The sequence below is a fragment of the Cnephaeus nilssonii genome (genome assembly GCF_951640355.1).
Source record: "Cnephaeus nilssonii genome assembly, chromosome: 3".
Classification (NCBI taxonomy): Eukaryota; Metazoa; Chordata; class Mammalia; order Chiroptera; family Vespertilionidae; genus Cnephaeus; species Cnephaeus nilssonii.
In genome coordinates this window covers 47,693,074-47,707,366 of record NC_137074.1, presented here as the reverse complement: position 1 = coordinate 47,707,366, position 14,293 = coordinate 47,693,074, and the positions used below count along the sequence as shown (strand labels likewise).

At 42.0% G+C, this 14,293-nt stretch overlaps 1 protein-coding gene across 2 annotated transcripts in view; it reads right to left on the bottom strand.

The window, feature by feature from the left end:
* The window catches only part of IL1RAP (interleukin 1 receptor accessory protein), a gene marked incomplete at its 3' end in the record, with an annotated part of 159,883 nt that extends 147,393 nt beyond the window's left edge, over positions 1–12,490 (bottom strand). Inside the window, exon 1 of one of the 2 annotated variants that reach the window (XM_079765104.1) lies at positions 12,279–12,490. The remainder of the gene's footprint in view (positions 1–12,278) is intronic. The other variant, XM_079765105.1, reaches the window with a different exon arrangement.
* Positions 12,491–14,293: the final 1,803 nt, after the last annotated feature.

The window sequence follows — 14,293 nt, the reverse complement described above, 5'->3', positions numbered from 1 at the left end:
AAATTGAGCTACCAGTTATTAAAGTATGTTTTCATTTTTGAGGGACACCCCGTATGTGTAAAGGATCTCACCTCAATAAATTCTAAAAGAATTATAATTTATTCCAATAAGCTGTCCTGAATCACCAAGATTAATACCACATATCTTAGAATAATTTCCTTCTTAAATTATTTTTAAAACAAAAATTTTAAAAGGAAGTTACATATTGAAATTTTACCATTTAAAAAAATCTCACAGCAGCTCCAATTCTCAGAAAAAAAAGAGATTTTAAAAATATTTGTCATGCATGTATCCAACAAATGTGTGTGTGTGTGTTTGTGTATGTGTTGCATAGATCTTTCTTCAAAGGAAATAAATCATCAAACTTGGGAGATGGGAGGATCAAAGTTAAACCTTTTAAATACCCCATAAAGGAAAAATAAATAAATAAAAGAAGGGCATTGCAAATCGACACAATATTAGTTTCTTATGAAGAAGCAAACACATGCAGTCAACAAATTGGACTCAGTTCATTGTTACTAGCTTCTAGGGTAAAATAAACACTAGAATGACGCTTCTTGCCTGCTCCACACAACCTCTATCTTATTTCTCTGCCTAACATCCCATCACTGCAGGGAAGTTCCCTGGAGCCTCCAAAGGTGTCGCAACCCCGCACCACTTGCTTTGGAAGAAAAATGCGGCAAAACACTGCTAAGAAATAGTTGATTTTTCTCACCAGAGTCCCCCAATACACACTTATAGGCAACTATGGAACTCTTCAATTTTTAGTTTACAACTAAAATTTAAAATTCACATAAGGTTGCAATAAGGATTGAATGAGATCATGAACCTAAAGCACTCGACACAGCCCCTGGCACACATGAAGACTGGATCATTATTAGTGATTATGATTAGCAAGCGGTCCTAAACGTCCGGCAAGCTCTGTAAATTAGCCGTATTAAGTATTATCCAGGGGAAATGTGAGTCCGCTGTGCTTTTCCCTTGTCACTCAGAATGTTCTCTGGCCGTCGCTGGACTGCAAAATAACTTTCCAGCAAGCCAGGCAGACTGGGAGAAAGACTGGAAGAAGGAAGGGCAGCGTTGGCAGGCTGCCTGCAGGTATGTCTGAGGAGAGACGGGGCTGTCCTCCAGCACCTTTGCTCCCAGGTGGGTTCCACAGGACCGGCCCTTCAACCTACAGGAGTGCCCTGCTGAAGGCAAGGTGCCAAAATGGATCCTGGAACAATATTAACATCACAACTGAAAAACTGCCTGAGTATGTAAGTGTAAGCATATTTGGGGAAGTTATTCTATTTCAAAAAATAATTTTAAAAAACAACTCAATGGACTGCACACTAATTACGTTGCAGGCACTGTGTTAAGCACTATAGGTATATATATATATATATATATATATATATATATATATATATATATATATATATATATATTTAATTCTAACATCAGTTTTAGCCTTGTGCCAAGAATACAGATAAGGAAACAGGTTTAGAGATGTTGAGTAATTTTACCATATCACAGAGGTAATAGTAGTAATAGCATTACCCTGCCCAGGTTGCCTCAATTTAAAACCCACATTTTTAGCACTATATGCTCATGAAATAATATAATTTGAAATAGGCCATACATTCATTCACTGATTCAATGCATTTATTAAACTATTCTTCTATATGAGGCATCATAAAATGAGATAAATAGAAATGAATAAAATATTCAGTGGTTTAAATTGCCAAAGTTCAAATACTGACTCTACCAATGACTAACTCTATGACCTTGGACCTCAGTTTTCTCTTTAGAAAAATGTTGATTATAAATGTTGAGCCCCTCTGCCTAATAAAGTTATTCCGAGGTTTCAATATGCTAATATTTGTAAAGCACTTGAAGGTTGCCTGGCCAACATTATCAAGCTACTTTTAGCTCATATTAAGAGGTATGTATGAGACTACTATTATATGCTAATGTCAGTAAAGACTTCATGGAGGAGTTCTACTTTTTAAAAAATATGTTTTTATTGATTTGAAAAAGAGAGGAAGGGAGAGATTGAAGCATTGATGAGAGAGGAACATCTATCAGTAACCTCCTGCTCGCCCCTACTTGGGATGAAGTCCACAACCTGGGAATATGCCCTGATCGGCAATCAAACCTACAACCTCTTGGTGTTTGGGTGGATGCTCAACCACTGAGCAACACTGGCTGGGCAAGGAGTTCTACTTCTTGAAGAGTTAGTAGCCAATTAGACTGGTAAAGCCAGAAAGGAGAAATTGATCTTCTGTAAAATTACATTTGCATTTTACACGCTCACTCTTTAGTACAGCAGATTTCAAAAACTGGTACCTGCAAATCTTACAAGTAAATAGCTCTAGGTCCAATATTTTGGGGCACTGATTATATAAAACTCCTACACAAGAACTGTAGAATTTCTAGCTGAACTGAAATGAGCAACAGTGAGTGTATACATTTCTATCCATTACTTAGTACATTTGGAAATAAGAATGATATCATTTTTAAAAAGGCAAAATAATCTGTTTTTACCTATTTTAGTATTTTTCAAGACAGTCTACTTGGAAAGAAAGACTATGAATGACACATCAATGAAACCAAATTGTCTTCGTGACTATTCTTAGGAGCCCATATGAGATCAGAGTAGTTTATCACCTCATCTTATAAATAAATTCTTCTATTTTTCTTCACTCTCTGCTTAAGGCTCCAAATATGTCAAACCTACTCACCATCCTGCTTTAGTCCTTTCAGAGACTTCCTGCTGCTTTTTGCATAAAATCCCAACTCCTTACCCTGGCCTGCAAGGCCAGTCTGCTCTAGCCCCTGCTTACCTCAGGACCTTATTTCCAGCCCTTCTCTCCCTCTCACCTGGCTCCAGCCATCTCAGCCCTGACCCCAGACCTATTCTGGTTCCTTCTCAGGCTTTTTCCTTAGTTCAAATGTCACCTACCCAGAGGTGCCACCCCTGAACCCCCTATTTAAAAATGTGCTTCCTCCCTCCAATGCTGTTGTTCTCATTACTGTTTTAGTCTCAGTGCCGTATTTCTTATCCTGGAATCACTTGTAATCCTTTTGTTTACTTACTTGTTGTCTGTTACTCATATTTTTCTTGTGTTCTCTCTCCCAAACTATCCTTACAGCAATGCTAATAGCAAGGGATCACTTCAACACACACACACACACATTTTTAGTTCAATATTCTAAATATATATTCAAAATTATAAATACAAAAGCACATATATGTATGTGTATAAGTATATGTGTGTACAAAACATATTTTTATTTCATATACATATATATATATATATATATATATATATATATATATATATATATAAAATTTGTTTTCTTGTCCAGTTCTATCTACTTCATTCTACTCCTTGTGAACATATAATACTAACATCTATAAATTTATTTATTCATCATTTACTCATGATTTTAGGCAACTGCTATTCATTAGGCTCTATTCTAGGCACCTGGGATACAGTAGTGAGCAAAACAAAGGTCCCTGCCCAAGTGGGTTTTACATTCTAGCAGGATGGAGTCAGCAATAAACAATTGACAGGCTGAACAAATTGATTAATTAGTATGTGGAAGCTAATAAGGTGGCAACTGCTATGGCAAAAGAAAAAGTAGAGCATGGGAAGGAGGTCAGGAATGGCAGGGGTGGAGATGGGAAGCAGGATGCGGGACCATTTTGTACAAAGCAATCAAAGCAGCCTGCACTGAACACACTGAGCAAAGGCTTCCAGGAGATGTAGGAGTTAGCCAGGCCCTTACCAGGTTGATTGAGACAGAGAGGAAACAATGAACCAGAGGAGGCCTTGAAAGGCATTTTAATGACTGGTTTGTGCATGGAGTGGAATAACATGTGGCTACTTATGTCAATCGCTGCCTGGGCATTTCATATGTATTAACTAACTTAGTTCTCACAACAACCCAGTAAGTCATCTCATTTTATACAGAGAAGTTAAATAACTTCCCCAGGATTACACAGACAGAGCCAGCATTTGAACCTATGTAAAAACACTCTAGACCCTTACAATATATACTACCCCTCAGTTTAGAAAGTTCTAATCCGGAGATTCTCATACTTCAGTGCAGAGATCCCAGATACCTGCTTCTTTAACTAACTCTCCAGATAATTTGGATGCAGGTGGTCCATGCACCAGAATGTTATCATTGGTCTAATTCCTCCCCCTCTGGAAAGCTTTCCTGATGTTTTAATATTAAAACCACATTGACTCCCTATCCCTAACCACCCACAGTGTTTGCCAAACTGGGACAGATTTCTTTAGACCAGCTAAGGCATCTACTTGATATATTCCCCCTCTCCATCTGATTTGCATCAAATGGGTGTCTTTGGGGTAAAAAGAAGTGCTGAATGAAGAAGTGTGTGCCTTTTAGGTAGGAAGTATTAAGTGCTACAGACTTAATACATTTTATCTTACTTTAACCTTTCAAATGGATAGATGGATAATCAATAGATATAGACAGATATAGATATACTATGTCTATCTATCTAGGACATAGCGAGTGCATGCTTATTACCATTTCACAGATGAGGAAACTAAGTCTGGACCAGCTAAGCAAGCTGTATCTAGGATTCAAACCTAACTCTGACTTCAAAGCCAGCCACCTTTTCACTACCCACTCTATCCATTCAGTCCCTAACCCTCATCATTATCTCTCTCTGAAACTGAAAAGCTGGAGTCTAATTTTCCAGAAAAGTGCTATTTAGTGTGTATTACCACTCTCAAATATCCATCATTTCTGTAAGTTAAAAGGACTCCTATATTTATTTCAACAAGAGCTAAGCTTCTTCCATGGGCACTAAATTAGCTCAAAAACAAAACAAAACAGAAAAGACGCGCTCATAATGCTAAAATCGAAATGAAAGCCAAATATTCTATCCCTTTATTTCTTTGTAGAAGATTATGGTGATACAGAGCTTGCTTTATATAAAAGGCTCTCTTTTCACTTCCCAAACAGTAAATGTCAGTGTGCCTCATCCAGCCATCTATTTTCTTTCCACACCCCCAGACTTGGAGCCTAAGGGGCACACAGTTGGCAGGTCATGGGAATATGGCCGAATCACATCCTTAAGGACATAAAAGGTTTCTGTGGACCTGACTCCTAGTGCAGTGCTCAGTTGTGATTCTCCCTGAGGCCAAGGAGGTTGCCGGCTATCTGGGACTTACGACCCCATGCCATACCATGCAGATGCCGCTACGGAAGGAAGAGTATAGCTCTCCTCTTAGCTCTTCGTGGCATCTCCTAAATCATTACTCTGCAGGCACAGATCCCTAGAACACTGTACCTTAGAGAGCACCTTGTCCGAATTCCTCATTTTAGAGTTAAGAAAAAGGACTCAGAGAATGAAAGGAACTAACCCAGTACCAGGGCAGATGGACTGAATGGTTTAAAGGGGACAAAAAAACATAACGTTGCCCTGGCCGGTTTGGCTCAGTGGATAGAGTGTTGGCCTGCGGACTGAAAGGTCCCAGGTTCGATTCTGGTCAAGGGCATGTACCTTGGTTGCAGGTACATCCCCAGTAGGAGATGTGCAGGAGGCAGCTGATCGATGTTTCTCTCCCATCGATGTTTCTAACTCTCTATCCCTCTCCCTTCCTCTCTGTAAAAAAGCAATAAAATATATTTTTAAAAAAAACAAAAACATAACCTTGAAGTTAGAAAGCTAGGGTCCACGTCCCAGCTCCACATTTACTGGCTGCATGGCCACAGAAAATATTTACCTCTCAGACTCAGGATGTAAAATGCTGTTGGCAACATTTGCCTTGATTACCTCAGAGTCATTGCAAATGTGTTTGTGTGTGTGTGTGTATAATAAAAAGAATTTTGAGGGCCTACACTTTTATATGAATAAAAATAAAAAAGTTATTATTTGAATCTAGGTCTTCCACTTTCCAATCCAGTATCGATTTGGGCATGTAGCTGAATATCACTGCAGCTGTTGATCATAATGAAGGTTAAAATCCCCTGCACCAGGCTCTTAACAAGGTTGTGGCATATGATCGACACCTACCAAAAGCATGATAAAATGGTTTCATTATCCCCTTTTCACAGATAGTGAAAATAAAGCAGAGCTAGACCAAGTAATTTGTCCAAAATCAAATCAGGGAGGTGTGGTCTGATACCAAAGCTCAGGATGTTACACAGCCATAATTTTAAGTTACCTAGGCATGTAACCATAAGTGGCTTATGAAACTGGGTTATCTAGGAAAAGAACATGTTCAGGTATTGAAATTTATGAAATAACTGACCCTCTTGTCTGTTGCCTTTAGCATTGATTGAGAAAGAAGGAAGCCAGTGTAATTGTAAGGACTTGTCTGCCAGACAGGTAGAAACCACAGGCATCTCCTGGATATAAACTAGACATAAAAGGTCATTGTCCTTATGTCCAGTTATATCCAATAATAGCTGGACTGGTGTGAATTATCCACTGCTTTTGAGATCGAAGCTCATTGCAGCTTCCTACTTCCCTGAAAACTTCCTACTTTCTCTCAGGTAATTTATTTATGACACTTGATACTGGCCTTGCTGTCAATACCTGCAAGCATGCACTTCAGTGTCATCCTTCACCGAGTTTGCTGCAAAACTCCCTTTATAATTAGGATAGAAATGTCTTTTTTCACCACTAAGCCAGCGAAGTCCAACCTTGTTAGAGTCTGTGACTCCTTAGCATTTTTATGATTTTGTGACCACAAAATTAAAGGAAGTTGAAGTTACATTAGTCTGTAGAGACAGCCTTTGAGATAATGATATGAGAAAATATGAGAAAACTTGAAATCAAGGCTGGGCCAACCTGGCATAGTAGGAAATCCATCACCCATTTCAGCTGGCACCTGTTATGTATAGGCACTGTCCTAGACATGGGGCAGGATACCTTGTGCCCTCAGCGGTTTAGGTGATGATCAGGGACTTGGAGAACACAAAGGGACATATGACTGGCCCACATAAAATCATAATAGAGATAGAAGATGTTATCAGGTCCCATGGACTGGAAAGAACCAAGAAAGAATTTGGCCAGCATGTTTGGGAATGAAACAGGGGCAGAGGAGAAGAGCAGCTGAGAGATGTGATATGAGGATCCAGGGGGAGACATTTATGAATCTAGCTGGAGAAGTCCTCAGACTGAATGGTGTAAATGTCTAGCAAATGTCGTCTAGTACCGTGGTCGGCAAACTGCGGCTCGCGAGCCACATGAGGCTCTTTGGCCCCTTGAGTGTGGCTCTTCCACAAAATACCACAGCCTGAGTGAGTCTATTTTGAAGAAGTGGCACTAGAAGAAGTTTAAGTTTAAAAAATTTGGCTCTCAAAAGAAATTTCAATCGTTGTACTGTTGATATTTGGCTCTGTTGACTAATGAGTTTGCTGACCACTGGTCTAGTAGACCAAAAGGCTTTGTGCTCAGGCAGACACTGGTCCTAATTCTTACTAATTGGATAACCTTGGGGAGATCTGCAAACCTGTCTGAGCTTCAGTTCTTTCATCTGTAAAAAGCAAGCCACATACCTGTGTGAGAGTCATTTTTATGTTTAAATGAAATGACAGAAGTGCATGCACCAGTGAATGTTATTTGCCTTGCCCTCCTCTTTTTTACTGGAAAATAGATCTCTTGAGGTAAAACAATAAGGACATTCTCCTTTTATTCTTCTTTCCCCTTTTAGCCTTGACTTTTACAAAGAGAAACAGTGATAGAATTTGAATTGGAAGGAATCTTAAAGAAAAATAGCTTATCGGACCAGAAGACCCCTAGAGATCATCTAACCCAGCTCCCTCACATTTTAGGCCCAAAGGTAAAGAGACTTACTTCTCAGTCTCAGATAAGGCAATAGGAGGATCAGAATGTCAGGATGGGGATGTGGGGATGGGGCGGGGAGTAGAGGAGGTGGTAGGTGGTAGTCAGTCCTCATCCAAGTCCTCAATTCTAGGTCAAAGGCTATAAAATACAATTTTAGGTCTTTCCCAGCTCTAAACTGAAATGCATGGATGAGTGTCAGCATTGGTACTGGCCCTCAGCTGTCTTGGAAAACACATAGGATTATTGCAAAGAATGAATGAAATGATATATATACAACACTTGGTACAAACCGTGCTGGAGTTCAGTAAAGGGTAGCTATTAAACGTTGATTGACACAATTTAACAGACTACTACATTAAAGGAGTTGGTGGCAGAAGAAAGAAGTTGTGTTTACTAAATGGTTCCTTTGAATAAGGTGCTGACATGGGAACTGAAGCTTCTAAGTAGGCATCCGTGTTCCTGTTTCCTAGCTAGGAAGCTGAGGTTCCTCTCAATACAATAACTTGCCTCGGGTACCTGCCAGACTCCAGGACTCCACCCTGCTATAGCTGCTCGAGCTGGTCAGAATAGCCAGGCCAGAAGATGGTCTCCTAACAACCCCATCAGTGTAAACCATGCATTTGCATTTTCAAAAGAGAAGAAAGGAAAAAAAAAAAGAACTTAGCAACAGTAGCTAACCTGAATTAATCCCCCAAAATATCAGATACCAAATGTTCTGTAGCCTTCCTGTTCTTTGGGGTTTTTATTTCTCCCACAGAACAACTTCCAAAATGGGCAAAGAGCACAGTAGGTGGCTCTCTTTAATATTTCACGGACAAGGCGACAGTGACTCACCAGATCCTACATCTGTGTCACCAGCAAAAGCCTCAGAAAGTTGAGCAACAAATGAAACTGTGTGTTATGTTGAAGACAAACTGTGTTGTTTTTTTGTTTTTGTTTTTTGTTTGTTTTATTTCTGCGTCCTCTGCTGGCTTCCTTCAGCCACATTCTGCTTTTCTAACTGTGCCAGGTAAGATGATGCTAACTGCCTACCTTTAAGCAAAAGCAAACATGCTCCCAAATGCCGAAAATGAGGAGCAAAGCATTTCTCACAGAAATGCATTTGCAAGCTTGTCTGCTTGCTGCAAAGCAGAGAAACCCGATGGCCTGTAGGGAGTCTCAATGGATAAATGGCCCCATTGCCTGGACGGGAAACAGATCTGTTCATTTTCCTACATAAGCCTGCAGCCATCCGTTTCCACGGAGAGGACCGAAACTCCAGACCAGTGATCAGCGCCACCAGCAAGCAGTGGTGTTTTCTGCAAAAGCTGCCTCTGCTTGCTGCTCTCTATATTCTAACTTTACCCGCAGAATTGGAGAAAGGAGTGAAAAAAGCTAAGAGTGCTACCGTCACTCGTGACATCTGTTCCTCAATCCTCTTACCACCCTTCGAGTTAGCACAATGAAGACATAGGGATGAAACAACTCAAAACAGGAAGAAAAGCGTGACATAATTCTGAACTTTATGTCTTCATAGTACCGTACCTCCTAGGAATTGAAGGTGCATTACATCAAACACAGGAGAGTAGGAAGCTGCCTTAGGGATCATGGCTTTGAAACTTCCTCTCTTGAGAGCTGGCCCTGCTAAACTCAACAGAGCATGTTTAAGGATTGTTCCCTTAGCAAGGAAATATCCTCTTTGAGACAGAAAGGATACCATGCAATCTCCAGCCAAATAAGGTCCACCTAACAACTGAAGTAAATTGCTAAATATCTCACTGAAGAGGCGACAGGGTGTGACAAGAAAAGCCCTTAACTAGAAATCAAAATGTGTAAACCATACTCTCCGAGCTAAAGCTTAATAACCATGTGACCCTTGGCAACCTCTCATTTCTCTGAATCTCATTTCAGTTTCCTTCTCAACAAATTGAGACCAGCAAAGAAGGGACATCATTTAATGAGCACCTACTCATCACATGTACTTTACATCATTCCACTTAATTTAATCCTTACACAAATCCTTTTGGGGGTCAGCTTATTCCCTCCTCCCATTTTGGGACTGGATAAAGCAGACACTCTAAATGGTGAAATAAATTGCTCAGTATTACCTACCTGCATAGAAATTAGAACTGAAGTTTGATATGACCACAAAACCTAAGCTCCTTCCACTATTAATATTCCTGCCATGTCCTTCCTTCTCTCAGGGCTATTGCAAGTAACAAGGAAGATAATATATAGGGAGCACACTGTGAAAATGTTAGATATATGTATGATTTAGGTAACAAATAATACGGATAAGAAAGAAAGGTGTAACTGGGTATCTTTCTTTTAAAGAACCGGAACCAAAAGGAATTAGCTTTCAGTCTGCTTCCCATCCCCTTGTTCTGACCTTACTTTGAATATTTTCCTTCCCCCCACAAGTCCCTGGTCTCGCAGGCACGCGTTCAGATGTGTCCTGGCCAGCTCATCACAATGCGTGCACACGGAACAGGCTGCCGGAAGCAAGTGATCCCACCTCTGCCAATGCTTGGTGCAGGAGGTTCCTATAAAGGGGCACTGCCAAGCTCTTGCCTTCCCTCTATATGGATCGCACCCCCTCCCATGCACTCATCAATGCCACATGCAAATGCAAGGGACTGTGAAGCAGCCAACTATAAAAGCTGGATGCTCAATTCAGGCACTTATGGCATAGCTGAGAGAGAAGTCAATCACTGTATGAAGTCAGTCAGTATAAAAGCAATTGTCACCAGCAGGTAAGGATATAGGTGGAACACTGTTTCATTTTAAAATATAATAATAAAAATAAATTTAAAAAAGAAGGCTAGTGAAGGCATGTTTGGGTGTATTTAAATAAGGTGAGTTTGTGTCCAGAAGGGACTGAATTTAGCAGCAGCACTAAATAATCCAAAAGACATACATGATAATTTTGTTGTTTTCCTATACTAACAAAAAATATAAAGTTGCTTGTTTGACTTAACAGGAATAAAAGGCTTACATGAGTCTGTCGCATGAATGGAACTTTCAACTTCTCTTGTCTTTCTACCTCTCACCAAATTCAAGACTCTTTTTGCCAATAAAGAATCCCCCAGATCAGAGCTTCACCAACCCGAGGGTCGGCCTCAAAACTAGTAGAGACTGGCATCACTGAAAACATTTATATTCCAAGTCAAGCATTCACGATCAAAGTAACATGTAGAGAGCATTCAGAGAGCACTCACTGTTCAAACTCCAAAGAAGAAAGAAAAAAAACACAACATTCCAGGTTTTTAAAAAAAGTCACTCTAAGGTAGTATGAAATCACCTTTCTGAAAACCCACTGTCTCCAGTGTTACTATATAACAATATTTACAACAGCTGCCATCAATCTCAACCTGACCAGGTGCCCCGGCCAGGCACTGAGCTAAACATGTTATTTGAATGATCCCATGCCATCCTCCTAACTACCCTAAGGGCTCATCGTGACAATTATAATCTCCATCTTGCGGCTGGGGGGAAAAACAACAACAACAAAAAAACAAACAAAAAAACTTCAGTATCAGAAAGATTGGATAACTTGCCCAAGTTCACACAGCTAATGCGAGGCAGAGCTGGAATCAAAACGAGGCAACCGTCCTCCTCCAGGGCGACTAACCCGAGGATCTGCGGAGCACAGCGGCCAATGCTTTGAGAGGCGCTGTGCCGCTGTGGTTCACAATTTCACAACCAAGGTTGGGGACTGGCTCTTAAACGGCAGAAGTTTGCTTTTATGTTTGCGATGTTTCTCTTGAGCTCAGCTTCCTTGCTCCCTCCCAGTACTCAGAAGTGAGAGGGGCTATGGCTCCATAAAGTCAGGGGGATAGGATGCTGTTCTTCACCGAGGGGCATCCGATCCCCCACAGGACCCCAAGCTCAGCTTCCTCCCAGGGCTGGAAAGAAAAAAATGAGGACCCTAGGAAGTTACCGGCGCCCAGGCGTCCTCACCTCTTCACCGACTCCGCCAGGAGCCTGACAGACACCCTCGGAAGGGGCATCTTTGTGAGAAAGCAGGTCAGGGGAGGAGGGAGAGGAGCTGCAAGGAGCCTTTAAACTGGCTGTCACAGCTCCAGGCTGGGAGCGATGTTCCCGAGGCTAGGACACACCGCTGTCTTCTATCCTAACCGCTCACAGCAGCAGCGCTCCGGAGAAACAGGACACACCGAGGCGGGGTATACCAGGGAAGATGCCTTAAAGGGCTGGAAGTGGGGTGCGGAACCCCACAACTGCGTGACTTAAATCCCTACAAAGCACAGATGGGGCTCTGGACAGTTGGGTTGGAGTCCTGACCACAGCACTCACTAGCTGTAAGATCTATCCCAGCTGCTGCCTTGCTCTGTGCCTCAGTTTGCCCTCTGGGGGAAAAAAAAGAGGGTTGAACGAGACGGTTTCTAAGAATCCTTCTACCCGGAGATGATGTGGCTCGGTGATCCTTGCGAGCCCTCACTGACAGCGCGACACTCACCTTTCTTGGCAGACACCGTGGGCGCAGCGAAAGCCCCGAGGATGGATGCAGAGTCGCCCAGCGCCGCTTCTTTCCGTACGTCTGGCCAAAGCCCTAGGGACCCTGATCCGGACAGTCGTCCCCCAATGAGCCTCTTACTTTCCGCCGCACTTTCTTTTTTCCCCCTTTGGGGCTCCTCCCCCGCCGCGGCACGATTGGCCGCTGCCAGTGGCTCTGGCTCCACCCGCCGCCTGGGTTCGCCAGCCACCCGCGCTCTGGGCTTCCCGGAGCTGCGGCGGCCGCGGGGCGTCAGCGAGGGCGGCCCCGCCGGCGGCGAGGAGGAGCCGCGCGGGGCGGGTCTGCGGGCGGAAGCGAGGCTGAGCTCGGCCTCGTTCCCTCTGGCGCCCTGCCACCGCCTGGGCTGGCTTGAGCGTGCAAGGAAAAGGAGAAGGTTGGTCCTGCAGCTTGGTACTGTGCCAGGCGCTCTGGGAAGATATGCCCCCCACCCCGCACTTAGATGCACACACGCGCTCACTGCGAGATTGTGGTCTCACAGGTAAGACAGATGCCACCTGGCCTTTTCTTCCCGGCTCTGTGCATTTAGTTATGCTGCACCAAGGCTGTGGATCAATATAGGCAACAGAATTTGAGCGCCTACCATGGGGCAAGCACAGAGCGCCATGGGAAGTAACAGAGTCAACCTCGGTGGTCCTGAGCACTTACTCTGCTACAAGTGACAGTCGTGGGAACAAACAACTGGTCAGGACATCAGGACTGAATCTGTATTTTCCACTGATTTTTACCCAGTGCCTAGCACAATGCCTGGCGCAAAGAGGGCACTCGGTATATATATACATATAAATTCCTTCCACAACAATTATTTTGTTCATATACTGAATGAATGAATGAATGAATGAACAAAATAATTGTGGAAGGAATTAATCTCAAAAGAATTATTTCTCTTTTATTCATTCTCATTTGTCCAGGTTTCTACAAGAGCCCTCAGGTGCCCTCTCCCACTCTAGATGGTAGTCTGTATGATCATCCTGAGAAGCTTTATAATGGCTTTCATTAAGTCAACTCCTTTACTCAAGAACGTGTGGTTGTTTCCTGATGGTAGTCCTGACTGGCAAGGCCCACATGTCCTCATTTCTGAAATCCCTAACAAAGGCAATCTACCAAGATGACTTGTCTCTTCACACATGCCTTGCCCACCACCACCTCCTCGATTTTTCTTTTGTTCTTAGAGTTACCTAATTGAACCTTATTAATTTATGTATCAAAAAATAGATCCAGAGAAAGTAATTACGGAAAAGGAGGGGAAAAAAATATGAAAGGGGGGGAAAAAAGCATCTGGGAACTAGCAGGTGGCAGTCTCTATGTACCTGCTGATAATGGATAGCAATGCAAAAGTCAGGCACTGACCCCGGCATCCAGGAGCTTAACTCCCCAGGGCAAATATCAGTATAATCAAAGCTGTAGAAATATGTGTGTTATTTCATTTATTTACATCACTTATGAAAATCAATCCAAATAAATTATTTGTCTCTGGATACCTGTACATAATACTTGTCACAACATTGTTACTGAACCCAAAACAAAATATCCAAAAGAATTTTAAAAATTACCTTTGTAAAGCAAAAATAAAACTGTTCTTTGATTTAGTGTTCATTCATTAAATGTGTTCATGGCATTGATTTTTTTTTCTTGTATTTTGCCCAAGGCCACAAGTCTACAAGTGGAAAATGCAAAATGAGAACTGAGGCTATAGGTCCTTTTATTTTTCACCACTTCACTATATAGTGTCATGTGCTTCATTCTGAGAGGGAAGGAGGTAGGGGGGGAAGGGGGTCCTAATATATGGTGATAGGAGAATATTTGACTTTGGGTGGTGGGCACACAGTGCAATATACAGATCTTGTAACATAGAAACCTACACCAGAAACCTATATTTTCATGTTGACCAATGTCACCCCAATCAATTTAATTAATAAATATATTTTTTAAAAAGGCACTCTGTCCCAGGTACATGCTGG